This window comes from Saimiri boliviensis, chromosome 15 (genome assembly GCF_048565385.1).
Source record: "Saimiri boliviensis isolate mSaiBol1 chromosome 15, mSaiBol1.pri, whole genome shotgun sequence".
Classification (NCBI taxonomy): Eukaryota; Metazoa; Chordata; class Mammalia; order Primates; family Cebidae; genus Saimiri; species Saimiri boliviensis.
In genome coordinates, this window is record NC_133463.1 from 34,203,664 (window position 1) to 34,222,887 (window position 19,224).

At 38.1% G+C, this 19,224-nt stretch overlaps 1 long non-coding RNA gene across 1 annotated transcript in view; it reads left to right on the forward strand.

Moving 5' to 3' along the window:
- The window catches only part of LOC141581407 (uncharacterized), a 95,047-nt gene that overhangs the window by 23,856 nt on the left and 51,967 nt on the right, over window positions 1-19,224 (forward strand). Inside the window, exon 3 of the long non-coding RNA XR_012513992.1 lies at window positions 4,437-4,559. This is a non-coding gene — a long non-coding RNA (uncharacterized LOC141581407). The remainder of the gene's footprint in view (window positions 1-4,436; window positions 4,560-19,224) is intronic.

Sequence of the window (19,224 nt, forward strand, 5' to 3'; positions counted from 1 at the left end):
ATTACTAAACCACCATTTTCCCAGAAAAAAAGCCCCATCTAAGGATTTTAATGAATCTTTTGGGGGAACTCTAAGCATTTTATCTATGATGCATATGATAAAGTGAAAAATCTTCAAATGTGTATAGATTGTTTATGAGTATTATAAACACTATTCTTAATTTGCTATCCTTCTTTAATAATGTCATTTGATAAATTGCTTATTCTTCAAGCCAGAAATCTATAATAGAGTCATTTTTAATTTTCATGAATGCTACCTGGCTGGAAAAAAAAAAGATCTACTGAAATAGCTGAAAAAGAGCAACAAGATGAAAACTTTACATTTTGATATTATTTTTAACATTGGTTTGGGCCAATCACGTGGGACCTCTACTGTATAATAGTTCATTAACCACAGTAATATGACTAAAATAATACACACACTTATTGAGAATACAGATGCAAAAAGTTAAGAAGCAGAGTTTTAAAAGCTTTTCCTATTGTTCTAATGAACATTCTCAGCAACTTCTTGGGAATAGAGCTGTCTGAGGCCTCCAGGATCACTGATGCCAAAGGAGAGGTGGTCACACCAAAGTTAGAGGCATAATTATCAAGGAAAGATGACATGACTTTCTCTCATAGCTGGAAACAATCCAAAATAAACAAATAAGAAAGCAAAGCATTAGCTCCAAGATATTTAGAGACCAACTCCCAGCATTTTTAAAAAGTGCTATGAAGAACACTGCATCAATGAATATAGAAAACTATTATTCAGTTCTCACACATATGCACACAAACACACACACACACACACACACACACAATTTAAAAATGAAGCTATTCTCTCAGTTGAGAGAATATGCTGTGCTACATTTGTTTTTACTTACAAGTCTAACCTCTAGACTTACAAGTAAAAGAAACAAAAGCCACCACTATTGCAAGGACAGGAGGCACAAGAGCCTCTAGAAGACATGCTCTTGCATCTACTGGGAATTTTCTTCCCGCTCTAGGATTTTCTTCAACACTAATTTTTAAGACTCACTTTGGATGACATCTACTCAGAAGAGGCTATTCCTGATCTTCTTATTAGGCTGAGATGCCCCTGTTCTCCATTCTTCAGCTATTTCTGTTACTTAACCCATACTGAGATGAACTGCATTTTATATATATATATATATATATATATATATATATATATGTATGTATGTATATATGTATATATACATACGTATATATGTATGCGTATATATACATACATATATATGTATGGCATACATATATATGTATGCGTATATATACATACATATATATGTATGCGTATATATACATACATATATATGTGTATATATACATACATATATATGTATGTGTGTATATAATTATATATACACTATATTATATATTATATATTATATATTATATAATATTATATATTATATATTATATAATATTATATATGATATTATATATTATATATTATATAATATTATATATTATATATTATATAGTGTATTATATATAACTATATACACACACATATATATATACACATACATATATATACGTATATATATATATATAATTTATTTATTATACTTTAAGTTATAGGGTACATGTGTAGAATGTGCAGGTTTGTAAACTACATTATATTTTAATTATTCCATCCCTTGTCCATTTTTCCTACCCAATGTCAATCACAGAGGAGAACATCTTACCCATCATGTCTGTATATCCAGTGGCTAGCACGTTGCATTTATAACATATGTCAAATATGTGAAAATCAAACACACACATATATGGCCATCAAAATCTTCCCTGCTACTCTGTTTGTTGATGCCTGTCTTACCTGAGCCTTTCTGATCTTTCAACTGAGTCAATGTTATAGAATTAATTGAGTACCCTCTAAGCTTCACATGTTGGAGCCTGAAGCCCCAGGACTTCTGAATGTGACTGTATTTGACAAAAGGACCTTTAAAGATGTGACTAAGGTACAGTGAAGCTATCTGGGTGGCTCCTAATTCAGTCTGATTGAATCTCTTTGTAAGAAGAGACACAGGGATACGCAAGCACTGAGACAGGACCAGGGTGAAGAAAACAGGGAGAAGGCCACTGTCTGCAAGCCAAGGAGAGAAGCCTCAAAAGAAACAAACCTGCAGACACCTTATCTTGAACTTCTCACCCCCAAAACTCTGAGAAACTAAGTTTCTGTTGTTTAAGTCATCCAGTTTCTTGTAGTTTGCTTTGGCAGCCCCAGCAAACCAGGCCTCTTCCTATACAATCTATAGGACCTCACTGATACTTTTTGGTTTTGGTAATCACATTTCTAATATTTCATTTAAAACCACTTCCGCACTTAAGGGCCCATGAGAAAAAACAAAACCAGTTTAGGTCTATCAAAAAGAGAATTTAATTAAAGGATTTGACCACATGGATTATGAAGGCTGAGAAGTTAAACAGAGATGGTAGGCAACACAGAACAAAAGCCACCGCTATTGCAAGGACAGGAGGCACAAGAGCCTAGAGAGGTGGAGGCTCAGTCAGCGTTGGAGCCAGGCTATCAGGAGCTGGAGTTTAGAGGAAAGTCAGCCAGTGCCTGAGACAAAGAAAAGAAAAGGCAAGGCCGCTCCTTTCTTGTGTTTCCCGAGTGCCTGCTGCTCTCGAAGAACTGATCAAGAGTCATTTGGCAGGGGAGTCTTGGAAATGTAGTCTATAAGGATTACCTTTCTCTTCTCTCCCGCCTTCAGAGAAGCAGGGGAATGGTAAGAAATGCATGTGCGAACGAACAGTTAAATGATGGGCACAGTCCTCGAGAATGTAAGTAATATGATGGCTAGAATCATATCTTTCTGGTTCCTGCTTTAACTCCAGCAATTGATAAACACTGTACAATATGTATTTGGTATTTAACAGAGTTGTTGAATTAATTTGGCTGAATGAACTTCCTATTTCTCATTTACCAAGTTCTATGACATAATTAATATATTATGTGTCTATAACCCCCCACCAGAGAATAATATTAAAGAGACAGAGATTTATTATCTGTTTTCTCTGCCCCCCCCCACCACCACTGACAGAGTGCTGGCACTTACAACATGTCTGGCCAGTAGTATACACTCTATGTATTTGTTGAACCAGTGAATACAAGTTTTGTTTAATGAAAAAGCCCAACTTGCCATCTTCCTTTCTCTCTTTTTTACGGGAAGGGTCTTGCTATGTTGCCCAGGTTAGAGTGCAGTGACTATTCACAGGCTCAGTACACTAGAGCCTCAAATTCCTGGCCTCAAGGGATCCTCCTACCTCAGCCTCCTTGGTGGCTGGGATTATGGGCATGTGCTACCATGATCAGCACCATCTTCTTGATTAAGGTGTGAGAAACTGTCATGAACCAAGTGCCTCCTGAGTTTAGAGGAGGTTGTCATTCAGGTGAGTCACAGAGACTTCACTGCTTTGCCACTATCTTAACAAAGCATGATGACTGCCTGCAGCTAAGGAAAACAGTGACATCAGCATGGAATGCATAGGTATAGCTGCTAACATGAAAAGCCATATCTGAAGGCTGAGGTTCCAATTTGAGATATAAGGATTTATCTTAATAGACCAGAAATTTGAAACTTTATAGCACTTATATAGGATTATAAGGCATGCAGGTCAGATAGGTGATACTCCAGCTGGAAAAAAATATATAACAATGTGATATAGGGCATATATATTATAACATATACAAGCTGACTTATGTTTAAACCTAAAACATCAAATTAAGTTTCAAAGAATATTGGGGAAAAATTGTATTATGGAAATCAGAAGCCTAAAGAAGAAATATCAGACAGAAGTCACAGGAGGAGAAAGGCTTAGTGGGAAGAAAGTTATTTAGCCGATAGAGAAACTTGAAATGAAAAATGGGGTAGTATCCCTGTGAATAATTATTTAAAAGTATGAGAATTCAATGAGAAGCAGGTTTAAATCCCTGCTATTTCACTTATTAGCAATATGACCTTAGGCATGTTCTTTGCACCTCAGTTTTCTCATCCAGAAAATGAGGATAGTAATAATATCTATACATGAGACGTTTATGAGGATCACATGAAAAAGATACAGGTAAGAGGCTTAGACCATGTCTGCACACAGTAAGCACTCAGGGATGTTAGCAGTGTGTGCTTTTATTATCTTCAACGAAGCTTGCAGAAAAAGAAAGAAATACATTCTGCAAGTGTTAAGTTGGGTGTCAGAATTTCCTCCAGGCCAGGTTTGCAGAAAAGATTTATGAAAAGAATGTATGAGATGTTCTTGTAAGGTAGAGTAATTCCAAGTCTATTCAGACTTGAAGGCTAGAAGGTAGACTACTTCTCCACATTTTCCCTCAAATGACCTTTCGAGTTCTCCTTCAGCCTTTCCTTACATAAAATGTTTAATTGCCCTTTCTGGCAGTTCCTAGAAAAGTGCTATTTCCAACCCTTCTAGGCTGCTCTGGATGGAAAATGCCCTGGGTTCTCTGAGACTTAACACCCCGCCTTGAGAACATGAGCAAGATTATTCTCTCTGAGCAGCTCTTTTCACATGTGATAAGCTTGGCAAGTTGCCCTGGTAAGTGTCAAGCCCTGAATGTTTTTGTTTTTGCCCTGGTGGTCCTGAGGAGTTACTGGAATACTTCTGGAGATCTGTTTTTTATCAAACTCTTGGCCCATAGTGACATTGAGAAGAAGCAGGTAGAAACAGAGAGCAGGGCTCTGGACTGCATCGCGTTTAATTCTGATAGCAGACTCCCTGTCTGCCCTGGCGGCCTTAAAGCTTCCTTCAGCCTTTTTTTGGTCCCTTTACTCTGGGTTTCTCAATATTACAGGGCAATCTTGTGTGTGTGCATGTGTGTGTTTTCTCCCTTCTGCTCCCCAGAGAGTCTTGTCAAAACTCCTTATCTGTTGATGAATGAAAGGAATTTCTCCTGTGCGGCCGCGACCTGGTTAATGCAGCTCTGGCTCAGCACGGGTGGGTCACTGAGCTCAGGGAGCACCAAAAGGAAAAGCCCACTGAAAATACTGCAATTGCTGTCGTGCCAGGAAGTGCGATCAGCAAGCATTTTCCTCCAGGCAGATGGGGGGATGAGAAGAGGAAAGGCTAATGGAAGCAATCTTGAGTTAATTTACTCCACTGGGGAGAGAGGCGCCCGGTACCAGTTAACGTCTTTCGAGTTTGCAGCATTTACTCTGCTTTGATACTTGAAAACATGTGCTTAGGAGTTTGACTATATTTTAGAGCCAAATAAGAATCAGCACCACTTCTTTTTGATACAGGACTTTTTGGTTGTTTAAACTGAGATTTCTTTTCTTAATTTCTTCCAAACCTCAATCATCTGAAAATTTTTCCAATTATACAAAGTAAAGGAGACTAGGCTGCTATATCCATTAGCATATACATTCTATAATACCTCATTTATGTTCTTAGTATCTCACACAGTCACCTGCATGGTGTGATGACTCATTTAATATATCGTGAAAGATTCATTCAAGGAATCAGGGAATGGGTTCCCCCCACCCCTTCTGCCAGGAAGCTCTGGTGTATATGGCATGATTGGCCATACAAATCCTGAAGAGGAAACTGCTAAAGAAAGAAAGAAAGCTGTCCTGGTTTCACAATGTGACCTATGGATTGAGAGGGGAGATGTCAGGAAAGTCACAGGTGGTCACTCAGTGATTCTTCTAAGATGCTCATGATGTCTGTTACATTCACATAATTTATTTACTAAGTACATGCAAATTAATAATGTGTAAGGAATTCAACCTTCTCACAGTCTAGAGGAAAGCCTTTCTGAGTGTAGCACGAGGACCATAGCACATAAAATCAGGAGTCCTGGGTTTAAATCCCGACTTCACTTCTTTTTTAAGGTGACTAACTTCAACTTAATCACTCTGAACCTCCCAATATTCATCAACAAAATGAACATAGGAATAACAGCTACTTGACTTACATATAAAGATATTTAACTTTAAATTTGTTTCTATCCATTCATTCATTTCCAGAAGGATTTGTAGCTCATATACCTCTAAACTAAAAAAAAAGAAAAAAAAAGTTTATTCATTTGAAAAATTTTTAAAAAGCGTTTTCAATAAAAAGAAACTTATAAAAAGCTTACCAATTTTATTTTCAAGAAATAGAAAGTGCTTGCCGAGTGTGGTGGCTCACGCCTGTAATCCCAGCACTTTGGGAGACCAAAGTGGGTGGATCACCTGAGATCAGGAGTTTGAGACCAGCCTAGCCAACATGATGAAACCTCATCTCTACTAAAAATACAAAAATTATCCAGGTGTGGTGGCGGGCACCTCTAATCCCAACTACTTGAGAGGCTAGGGCAGGAGAATCACTTGAACCCAGGAGGCAGAGGCTGCAGCGAGCTGAGCCTACACCATTGTACCACTTTGGCCTGGGTAACAAAAGCAAAACTCTGTCTCAAAAAAAAAATAATAATAAAATAAAATAAAAAGGAAAGGAAGTTATTTGAAAGAGTCCTCCTTGTTCAGAAAGAATTGCTTTTCTGAAATAGACCGTTTTCTGCCCCTGTCTGCCAAACAGAATGAAGGGAGCATAACTGTATTTCTTGTACTACCTGAATGACATAATCGTCTTATCATGTGACCAGTAATCTAGTAAATGAGAGGCAGACTAACAAATATATTAAGCAATTCACAATCCAAGAAGCATAGCTAAAAATAAAGTCCATCTATTTCTGCTCATTGCATTCAGAAATTAGACTTTGGGTGATTGGGTGATTTTTATTTGTGGACGATAAAAAGACTAAGGATTTGGGGCTCAGGCTTTCTTCCCCATTCCACTGTTAAATCTGCCTCTGCATCTGTTGGTGGAGCTTGCATTGTTTGTTCCTCTGTTACATTGACCTCTAAATCCACAATCTAGGAAAATGTCTCTCTAAAGAAAAAAAAAAAGTATCCTTTTATTTTCTGATAACAGTTTGATTCTTTTTCTCCTTTCTGTTAATTCTCTCCCAGAAGTCCTAACACTGGCCTAGTTCCTTTTAGTTATCATCTTCTGCGGTATCATGAAGACATTTCAACTTGTATCTTTGCCTGTGACTATCCTATTTCAGCTCACCTCTTGGCAGCTTCTTGTGCTTTTGCTTCTTTCTCTTCTCCCGGTCAGGCCTCACATTGTGCTAAGACAAATACAGCTGTGATGCTAGAACTGGCTGCTGCTCCTTTTGAGTGATGCAGTTTTGCATAGAATGTGCCAATGGCCATGCACACACAGACATAGGCTGTACAGCGGTAAATAACTCCTCATCAATTGAGGTGTACCAAATACAACAGATCCTCTTATTGTCAGAGTCACACTGTCTATGCTGAAGCAGACCTTAGAGATCTCTTCCAAATGCCTCATTTTATAGACAAGGAAACTGAACTCTAAAGAAAGGAAGAGTCTGGCAGAGGTTGTAGATAAGAGTTATTTATGACCTTTAAATGTAAATCTCAGACTTAGAACACTAATTTGAAATAAAACAGACATTTTTAAAACAGAGAAATGAACAAGAGACAAATAAGAAATCTGGAACCCAAGGGGCTGGTATTGGGGAAGAAGTGCAAAATTGTTACGTGTGTAATGAAAAGAAAGCACGGGAGAGTAGAGGCAAAAAGTGTTCGAAAGGGAAATTAACCAGACAAAAAGTTAAGGAGCTAACAATGAAAAATTAAAGGGCTTAATAAGGTAACCAGGTCCAAAACTGAAAGGCCCAATTTTGGAAATTATGTGGACTGAGCACCTTCAAAAGCCAAAGACGAAAGGTTATTTCTAGAGATAAGGAAAAGAAAGCTCAAGAGAAAAGCTCAGGATGTTAAGAATAGTTTAAAAAAATAATTTGGGTGAAATCTTGGAAGTGACTGCTCTTTCCTTGAGTGAATTAAGGGAAATAGACATGTAGTTTATCTTTGTGCGAAAGTACTGTACAACAGTTTGTAATCAGACTCGTTTAGACAAAACAGAGCTAACTATGCATGATTTGCTGACCTGTAAGCAGTGTGAAATCCAAGCTTCCATACTCTGAGATAAGGTAAGTTGTGCAGCCTAAATAACTGGCTGTGCATGAAATTCTGAAGACCATGGTCTCATATGTAGACTTCGTTGTTCACTCTTTTGAGTTAGGAGTTGATGGTTGCACTTTTTGCTGTGAGTTTGGTCAATGACAAAATTAACAGCAGTAAAGAAGGGCTGCTCATCTTTTGAGAGTTGCCTATAAGTGAAAACACCAACAATCATAAGTAGTCTAAATCTACTATCAAATAATACCAGAAGCTAGTGATTATGGCAACTTCAAGGTAATGTCAGCAATGCCCATTCCTGTTCTGATTCACCACATGCATAAACTTGGATGGAAATAATATACAGAAATCAGCTATGCTCTTTATTGCGTATGAGACTGATCTTATAAAATCTTCTCGAGACTAAGGCAGATGATGAAACACATGTTTACTTTCATGAAAATATTCAGTAACTATTTAGAGAGTCCTTACATTTTATAAGGGACCATAGAGTATTAAAAAATAATTATGTAAAATTGAGTGAGTTTACAGTCTGTTGTACTTTATAGATTTTAGCTATGTGTACCAAATAGCAGCTTGTCTAGAGTACAAAGCTTTCCTTCTCTCTGAATGAGGCAGCTTTGGGGATTTTTGGACAAAGAAGTGTCCACATAGGTGACATTGCTAATTTAGTCTTCAGACAACATTTATTAAAAAAATAGAAATGAAAATAGTCTAATAAGATAGCATTATGCTATATTACACTACAAATTATAGCTATAAATAGCAATTTTTAAAAGAAAAATGTATCCATAATAACTATGTTAAAATCTCTACATAAAGTCAGCAAAACAAGGGAAAAAGATAGACCAGAGATATGAAGATGAATTATTCAGATTTACCAAGTGTCACTCAAGCTGTTCTGTTTCAAAGATTCACTCATTAATTTATTCCTTTAGATAATCTTATTAAATATCTACATGATACTTGACAGTACAAAATAACAGGACAATGTGTTTAGCCTCCAAAAAGCTAAAAATCTGGCAGTGAAAACTCTCTCTACATGAATATCTATGTTGCAATACATGTAGCAATGAAGGTTATAATCAACACAGAGAAGAGGAAAGAAAGGTGAGAGCTATTTCATACAGAAGATGACATTTAAACTAAGACTTAATAGGAGAGGAGACTATTTGCAAGTCAACAGAGTGAGAAAGGACATTCTGGACACAGATAATAGCTTATACAATGTCATCAAAGAATAATAGCATATTTCCAACTCACATACCTATGAAAACTTAATATAAGAGAGATGTCATTAGCGGTGGCTCAAGCCTGTAATCCCAGCACTTTGGGAGGCCGAGGCGGGTGGATCACAAGGTCGAGAGATCGAGACCATCCTGGTCAACATGGTGAAACCCCGTCTCTACTAAAAATACAAAAAATTAGCTGGGCATGGTGGTGCGTGCCTGTAATCCCAGCTACTCAGGAGGCTGAGGCGGGAGAATTGCCTGAACCCAGGAGGCGGAGGTTGCGGTGAGCCGAGATCGCGCCATTGCACTCCAGCCTGGGTAACAAGAGTGAAACTCCGCCTCAAAAAAAAAAAAAAAAAAAAAAAAAAAAAAGAGAGATGTCATTAAAAATTAGTAGGGATAATATGATTATTTAATAATGCTACTGATAAATAAGATATCCCTGTGCAAAAAAATAAAGTTAAACCCCTTCCTCACACTGTACAGAAAAAAATAAATTCCACATGGATGAAAAACATGAAAAGTTTAGAAAAAATATGAAAGATAATTATTTATAACCTTGAGACAGAGTAAACAAGAAAAAAATGCACATACTATTAAATAAAGTATATAGCTGAGTATGTTCAAATTTAAACCAATGTTACACAACAAACATTACAAATAAAGTAAAAAGATATTCCACAAACCGAAAAGGTCTTCTACAAAGCATATAACAAAACAAGTTATAATTTATAATTTTTAAGGAATGCTTACAGATCAATGAGAAATAACACATAAGTAAACTCAGTAGAAAAATAGGCTGAAGATGTAAATAAGTAATTCAAAGAAAAGAGAGAAAATATTATCCTACAAGCATATGAAAGGTTGCCTAACCTCCCTTACAAGGGGAAAACCAAAATTAGGTATAATTTCAGACTTATCAGTTTGACAAAACATTAAATGTTTGATAGCAGCATATGTGAGCAACATATTTGACACAGTAGAACTCTCATATACTGCGGTAGAATAAAAATTTTGTTTGAAGAACAACTTGGCAATATCTAGCAAATGTGAAGATGCATATTTTCTTCATCTCATAAACTTCACCCTTAAATATACAATACAATGAACTCTATCTAGTAAATGTTCCCAAGGGATCTGTAAAGAACACGGTTTGCAGCATTTTTCTGTGTGTAAAAATTAAAAGCTAAAACAAATAAACAGAACCTAAAACATTAACATTTATTAACAAGAGGAAGAATAAGTAGTCAAAGATGAATTAAGCTAGGCCTATGAGCATCAACATGAATAAATCTCAAAAATATATTAGCAAACAAAAACGTTTCAGGTTGATGATACCATACATAAAGTATAGAAAGAAGCAAAACAATATTATCTTCTTTAAGGAGTATATATATAAAAACATGCATGACCGAAACTAATAAATGACAAATTAATGATCATGCAATTTCTGTAATGTTTCTTTCTTTAAAAAAAAAAATTGACTCAGAGCAGATCCCTAAGTAATATGTTTGCTTGATGATTCTCTATAATTTTCCGTGTTCTATTTGCTAGGTAATGTGGAAACAGGGTTCTCAATTATCTGTATGAGCTCAGGAATCATCCAAAGAGATTTTTTTTAAGATTATAATATTTGTAGCAGTTCTATCATCAGTAGAGACCATAAGAGTGAAAGTGATTAAGGAGATGGCTTATTTTTGTAACAATAAGAGCACCTGTCCATTGGTATACTTCTTTATTTATTGTTCACTGGCCTTTGAAATCTTGTTCCTAAACATGGGTCTGACATTTTAACAGGATGAGACACTTTCAGCAGTTAGAAATGGACTGATGCTTATTGTAATTTAGAATCATGAAACTCGGTAATCAACAATTGTTTCACAGACTGGAAAGTTTCCTCAGGTTCAGCAAGGCATGGAATAGAGACAGAATGAACTTCATGTTTGTTAGGTTTTTTGGACAGCCCCAAAAGCCATTTGAACGGGGCTCAGCAGGGGCAGTTCAACTCTGTTCCACTTGGCATCATTGGGGGCATCTTGAAGCTTGGGCACTGGAGTCATCTGAAAGCTCACTCACTTACCCTCTTAGCAAATGATGCTGGCTGTTGACCAATATGTTAGCCGTCAGTTGAAAGACCTCCTCATGGCCTTAGCTTCTTCACAGAATGGTGGCTGTATTCATTTTCTATCACTGTTCAGGAAATTATCATAAATGTATTGGCTTAAAATAATTCAAATTTATTATCTTACAGTTCTATAGGCCAAAAATCTGATACAAGTCTCACTGGGCTAAAATCCAGTTGTCACCAGGCTGTGTTCATTTCTGAATGAAGGCTCTAGGGGAGAATCTGTTTCATTTTCCAGTTTGTAGAGGCTGCCCACATTCCTTGGCTCATGGCCCACTTCCTACCTCTTCAAAGCCAGCAACACTGCATCGCTCTGTGCCTTCCTTCCATGATCACATCTCCTTCTGACTCTGAACCTTCTGCTGCCTCTTCCACTTTTAAGAACCTTTGTGATTATATTGGGCCACTCAGATAATTAAAAATAATATTTTCATCTCAAGGTGCTTAATGTAATTACATCTGCCAAGTCCCTTTTGCCTTGTAAGGTAATATATTCATAGGTTCCAGGGACTAGGACATAGACATCTTTGGAGAGTCATGACTTTGTCTTCCATAGTGTCTGAGTTTCCATGATGAGTATCCTGAGACAAGAGCCTACCAGCTGCTGTATCACCTTTTCTGACCCAGCCCTGCAGCATGTGACCATGCAACATTGCTTCCACCACAGTGCTACTTGTCCTGGTGTTCATAATGCCCAAAAGGTTTCAAGAGGAGGAAGAATAGATTGCGACTATTGATGAGAGTGTAAGGTTCTGGAAGAGTGTGTGGTAACAGAAATATGTTCTGGCATTTTCACAAAATGCAACCTTCTGCACATAGTGTAATGGATGAAAACACTGGCTCTGGTGTCCGACTGTTTGTGGTAAAATCCTTGCTCTTGGTAGTAATAGCAGTGTACCCATAAGAGAATCAATCTTTTCAATCTCAAGGATTTTTTTATCTGTAATATGAAGATAACAGTAGTACTGTCCCAAAGGGCAAGTCACAGGGCTTAAATGACAATACATAGAATACTATAGAGAGTGCAGAATTTGACTGTGTAGAGCACTTAGCCTGGTGTCTGGCTCATAGCAAGGCCTCAATAAATGTTCCTAGAAATCAGCTATAAGAATTTAGGCAAGCTACTCAATCTCTTTGAAACTCAGTTTCTTCATTACAAAATAATGATGAGAATACTTATTTCCAGGATTGTTGCAAAGATTAAATGAATTTAAGTATGATTGGTAGATAATAAGCATTCAGTAAATACTACATGAATATAATCATAATTATATACATATATTTAGAATTATATATAACTCTATGTATAATTTTAATAATAAATATAATGGATTTTTCTTAATCATTACCCTAAGAAAGCAACATTGCATTCAAAATTATAAAAGAATTAAAGTATGAGACCATATGTGTGAGACTATTAAGAACCTCAAAATTATTTTTTAAATTTAAGTTTTTAATGACTTTTTCAAATATGTACTGCAATAAAGATTATCAACCAAATAGTATTTTGACTATTGTAACAGTGTGAATATGTACACTGATTGATCATAAACCAATGACATTGGGACCTGCTCTCTGTGGTTTAAAAAAATATATTGATAAAGAAATGGGACCACAAAGAGGAGGGAAAATGGTCACTGTGAGACTTTGATGATTGTTAATCCAGTCCAGGCTGTAAAGGACTCAGAGAGCTATATCTGTCTAAACTCACTGAACACAGCCAAGACTGCTTGGAGCAGTGCCCTAATTATACTTTGATTAGAAAAGCACAACTCAGGAACAGACTCCAAATTAAGTCATTGTTGTTCTTTGCTAAGTTCTTTTAGTACTGCTAGGTATGATCTGTATAAACCCATAAAATAAAAGATACACTGTTTTTTAAATTTCTAAAATGCCTTGTCTTTCTTGCCTTAGTGAGGCAGAAAGTTCTTTTTCGAAAACAAGATTGTATATGTTGGAGGAGAGCCAGAGTTGGCAGGTGCACACAGCTCCTCCAGGACACTGCAGGATCAGGGCCCTGTGATGTCACCAGCAAAGTCACTTCCTATCAGGGTCAGCTTCACAGGAGTGATCAGTGCAGCTGCACGTGGCCCCTGGCTCAGAAGGACCTGGGCTTGCGGTTCTCTGCTCTGTAGTCACAGTCTCTAAATTACTGATAATTTTGTCTTTGAATTTGGATTTTGTCAATGAAGTCTGATGGAACAAGAGAGCATGTGTGACTGCAGAGGGATGGTGGCTTAGAGATTCACTAATGTGAATGCAGCCACCTGTTGCCTCCCCTGCTTTCCAGGGACAGGTTTTGGCAGCCAGGTCATCACCTTCTAGGCTTTGAGACCCACATTTCCCCATTCCCACCCTGCTACCACTGACACCTTCGACCAGGAGCAAGGGCAGGACAGCAGGGAGAGGCACACATCCTGCCACTACCCATCACCCCTGGCAGGTGCCTGGGGAGGACATGAAAAGGGGTGGGGTTGGGTGAGCCTGTCCCCCATAGAACCTCGGAATATTGCAGCAGCTCTTTTCACCCAGGATTAGCAGCACCACAGAACATTTGATAAGCAACTCGGGAGGAGGTGCCCAGTGTGTCCCCCCATGGAGGTTGGACTCTCTCAGGACCTCCCATCCATCGTGGCTTGAGTGGTGGGTGCGGAAGAGGGATATTGACAAGTTGGTCTGGCCACTCAGGTGCCTGTGAAGTTCTGCAGGCTGTGTGTATTCACCTGCCTGAGGGACTGCAATGTTAAAAACTCAATGAAAAACTTCATGAGAGGTCAACAGGGAGACTTTGGAAGAAAGGAAAAAGTTTTACATTTTTTAATTTTTAGTAATACTTTCTTCCTGCATTTTGAACAAAGTGTTCCCATTTTCATTTTGCACTGGGTCCCGCAAAATATGCAGGCAGCCCTACTTTCAATTGATGACTGAATTTTCTTAATTTCTTTTAACTGTAAGCAGTGATGGAAGTGAATTCAGACACAGTGCGGGGACTTGCTACGTCTACCACAGAGGAGCCAATTCCGCGGGTCTGAATGGCAACAATTCTTAAGGTGAATCAAATATGGCTTCAATACTGAGCTCAACCCGCTCTCTTAAAATAGTCTTCAAATTGGCCGCTGGCCGGCAGTCTCCAATTAAACTCCCATTCTGATTCATTTCTGTGGTTTGCTCTTGGCACTTTTTTAACTGAAAGCAGACTTGTAATTGGTTAAAACTGCATAATGATTTTATGGATTTTTTAAAAGTGCTTCTTACTTTTGGCTGTTTCTCTTTTTTTCTCTTTTTAATGGCTTTTGTTTATTTGTCACAACAGTGACATTATATGATGTAGCTCATCTCATATGTAGGTGAGGTAGTTGAATCTTAGGGACCCCATAAAGAATCTAGCATCTGCCCCCAAATATTCTGATTTCCCTCCCTTAATGGCTTGGTTTTGTGTATTAAAGAGTTGTCCCTGGTAAGCATGAATAGACTTCTCCTTTAGACTTGAAAGAACAGAATGTAGCATGAGTTGATTTTCTACAGGATTTTCAAATCACACCCTAAGATTAAGCTGGATAATAGTGTAAATTTCTCCAAAGAGAATTTTGTCTCAGGTATGTTTCTTTTGTCCAAGATTGGCTTTCCACAGGTCAATAAATATCATGGGATGTTAAATAACATTCTTTCCACTCATATTTTGTGTATTTAAAAAATCTGAGCAGGTTTTGCCTATTACAACACATGTATTCTTTTTCTTCTTCATTTCTTCCCTGTATTAGCCACATGCTTCAGAGAAGGAGTTACAGGAGTCAGGCATTTGAACTACAAGGGCTGGCAATCTTTTTATTAAACATCAAACTTTAATTTTAATGACCAATGGGTGGTAGCAATAAAGATGTTAACAAGTAGCTTGAAGAGGAGAAGGGATAAATCTGACAGGATTTGCTGATAAATTAAAGATGAGAGGGCAGTGAACAAATGGACATCAGGAGGACCCACAGGTGTGAGACCCAAGCATCTGAGTTGATGAGTGCTCCATTTACTCAACTGGAGAAAACTGGCAGAAGAACTGGTTTGGTGTAGGGGCAAACCAAGGATTCTATCCTCAAGATGCCTCTTAACACCAGTGGAGATATCAAGGATGCAGTTAGACAGAAAAAATCTGGACCAAAGTGATAATGTCACAGTTGAACGTACAGATGTGGGAGCTGAAACGGTGTATAAGTTTAGTGGAAGGTCATGAAAGCTAATGTGATCACCCGGGGCTAGATTCCTCTAGCAAAGAATGGCAGCTTGGTGCCTACATGCTGAGGCAGCCCAATGTCTGCTGGTAAAGCAGGAGCACAAGCAAAGGAGACTGTAGAGGAGTTCTCAGAGAAGGCGAAAGGGAACGGGGAGAGCATCGGGCAACCTCAGCCTACAGGAGAGGAGGCTTCAGAGAGGGTCTAGTCGACTGAGCTAACAGGAGAGAAGGTAAGAAGGCACAGGAAAGAACTGTAGGATTGACTTTAGAGCAGTCACTGACGATCCTAAGGAGAGAAATTTTAGTGGAGTAGTAGAAAAAGATGCTTAATTTGAAAGAATGAGGAGAGAGAACATATGCAACATTTTCAAAAAGTTTTCCTGGAAGGGAACAAAGATATTGATGGTAATTGGAGTTCAACTCAAATTGCTTTAGCCCATTATCAAATGTTAGCTATTTAATAAATAAAGTTCGCTATTGTGGAGTTGTGTCCCTCCCCAAATTCAAATATTGTAGCTCTAGCCCGCAATGTGGCCATATTTGGAGATAGGGACTTTAAGGAAGTGATTAAGGTTAAATGAGGTGGTAGGATAAGGCCCAAATCCTATAAAACTAGTGTTCTTATAAGAAGAGGAAGAAGATACAAGATACCCCACCCCCGTCTCTCTCTCTGCATGTGTACACAAAGAAACGGCCATACGAGGACACAAGGAGAAGGAGAGAAGTGGCAAGTCAGGAACAAAAGCTTCAACAGAAACCAGTCTTGCTGGCACCTTGGTGTTGGACTTCCAGTCTCTAGAACTGTGAGAAAATAATTGCCTCTTGGTTAAGCCACTCAGTCTTCAGTGTCTGGTTATGGCAGCCTGAGCTGACCAATACAGTAGCTTACATGGTGTACTTACAAAATCTAGTTTAAAATTAAAGTATTTTTTAATGGTTTCATACTGCTTAAATGTTTCTCACTTTTTGGTTGATCTCAATCTCATTTAGAACTTTTTTTTTTTAACAGTTGCACCCACCTTATCCTGTATATTACCCTCCATTTCAGCAAAAGCACCAATATGGAATCATCTGTTCAGGTCAAAAATCTCAGAGCCACCTTTGATTACTCTCTTTCTTTATGCAACACTTCCAATCCATATGAAAAATTGCATTGGATCTACCTTCAAAATATAATCTAACTGCTTTTGTCTTCCTTCACTTCCTCTTCCTGACTTTTGGCTACCATCATCAGTCAGTTGAAAATCCCTCCTAACTAGTCCCCATATTCCACTCTAGCTCCTCTGCAGTGCCTTTCTGATGTAACACAAGCAATGCATCTAAAATATGAATCAAGTCTTATCTCTTACCTTCCCTTCAACATTCGAATGGTTTTCCTTCTCACAGAATTAAGTCCAGAGTTATTGTGGCCACAGGGTGGTCAAGATATGGCTCTTGGCTACTTCTCTGTATCATTTAACTGTTTTTATATAAATAGTGATTTAACACATTATTTATTTATTATTTTGTGTCTGGAGCTTGGCCAGGAGTTGACTGATCCAGGCTGGACTCAGGTGGGATTGCTTGGCTGGCTGGCTCTGCTCCTTCAGGGACCAAAAGGCCAGCCTGAGCTCTTCCTTTTCTAGCAATGGAAGACATGCAAGAGAAAGAGCAGAAACAGGCAGAGCTTCTTAAGATTTAGATTCAGCACTGGCATATGTCATTTTCACCTTGTTGTATTGACCAAAGCTAGTCACATGCAAAGTCAAGTCTAGGAAAATATACTATTTCCTTTTAGGGGAAGGAGCTACGGTATCACATGGCAAAGGATGTGCATCAGGGAACAGTAAATGATTATGACCAGTAATACAGCCCACCACACATACTTCAATCCGTTTCCTAATTTCATCCTCTTTCTCAATTGACTTCAAGATGCTCACTTGTCAATCAAGCTGCATCTCAGCTCCTCTGAACTTATGCTTCTTTCTACTTGGGACAGTCTTTCCCCAGATTATCACATAGATCTTTTATGTTACTCTGGCCTCTATTAAAATATCATGTCCTCAAAGGTTCCCATGACCAGAGTCAGCAAACTATGGCCCCTAGACCAACTCTTGCCTACTGCCTATTTTTGTAAGTAAAGTTTCATTCGAATATAGGCACATGTGTTCATTTACTTATTATCTAAGACTCCTTTTGCATTGTAATGGGAGAATTGAGTACTTGTGTCAGAAACTGCCAAAAACCTTAAAATATTTACTATCTGGTCCTTTCCAGAAAACGTTGCCTACCCATGCTCTGTCTGATTATCATGCTTTATTTTTCTTCTCATGCTCATCCGAAATTTTACATGGTATAGTGCCTGCCTTAGAAGCGCTCAAGACATATTTGTTGAATGATGGATTACACAGAGACCACTTTTTAGGAGTCAAATTTAAATTTTTAAAAATTGGAGAATAAACTAAATGACAGGAGGTAATATTAGTATCACTCTTCAGTGTTCAGGGGATCCTTGAGAAAAATCTCTAAATGAGACTCAAGTCCTGCAGCAGCACTCCCATCTAATGATGTTTCTTTGTCATAGAACAGATGAGCCTAATAACATACAGACCAGGCATGTCAAGGTTGTTACGACCTTTTCCGAAAGGCATGCTGCCCATCAGCATCAAAGGAGAATGGAAAGCATCAGCAAGCGTCCCGCCTAAGGTCCCTCTTCTAGATATCCTGCTTACTGGCACTCTTAAATACGCATTTTTGAGTAAAGAGGAAGAAACTTCCTTTTATATTCCAAGTAAGGTAAAAGGAAATTTTTATTTTTATTGTACTTTAGGTTCTGGGGTACATGGGCAGATCATGCAGGATTGTTGCTTAGGTACACAGCTGCCTCCATCCCTCCATCATCTACGTCTGGCATTTCTCCTCATGTTATCCCTCCCTGACCTCCCCACCCGCCGCTGTCCCTCCTTTGGTACCCCCCAACAGGTCCCAGTGTGTGATATTCCCCTCCCTGTGTCCATGTGTTCTCATTGTTTAACACCCACCTGTGAGTGAGAACATGCGGTGTTTGGTTTTCTGTTCTTGTGTCAGTTTGCTGAGAATGATGGCTTCCAGATTTATCCATGTCCCTTCAAAGGACATGAACTCATCGTTCTTTATGGCTGCATAGTATTCCATGGTGTATATGTGCCACATTTTCTTTGTTCAGTCTATCATCGATGGGCATTTGGGTTGGTTCCAGGTCTTTGCTATTGTAAATAGCTATGAACATATGTATGCATGTGTCTTTATAATAGAATGATTTATAATCCTTTGGGTATATAGCCAGTAATGGGATTGCTGGGTCAAATGGAATTTCTATTTCTAGGTCCTTGAGGAATCACCACACTGTCTTTCACAATGGTTGAACTAGTTTACACTCCCACCAACAGTGTAAAAGTGTTCCTGTTTCTCCACATCCTCTCCAGCATCTGTTGTCTCCAGATTTTTTAATGACTGCCATTCTAACTCTGTGAGATGGTATCTCAATGTGGTTTTGATTTTCATTTCTCTAATAATCAATGATTATGAGCATTTTTTCATATGTCTGTTGGCCTCATATACATCTTCTTTTGAAAAGTGTCTGTTCATATCCTTCTCCCACTTTTGG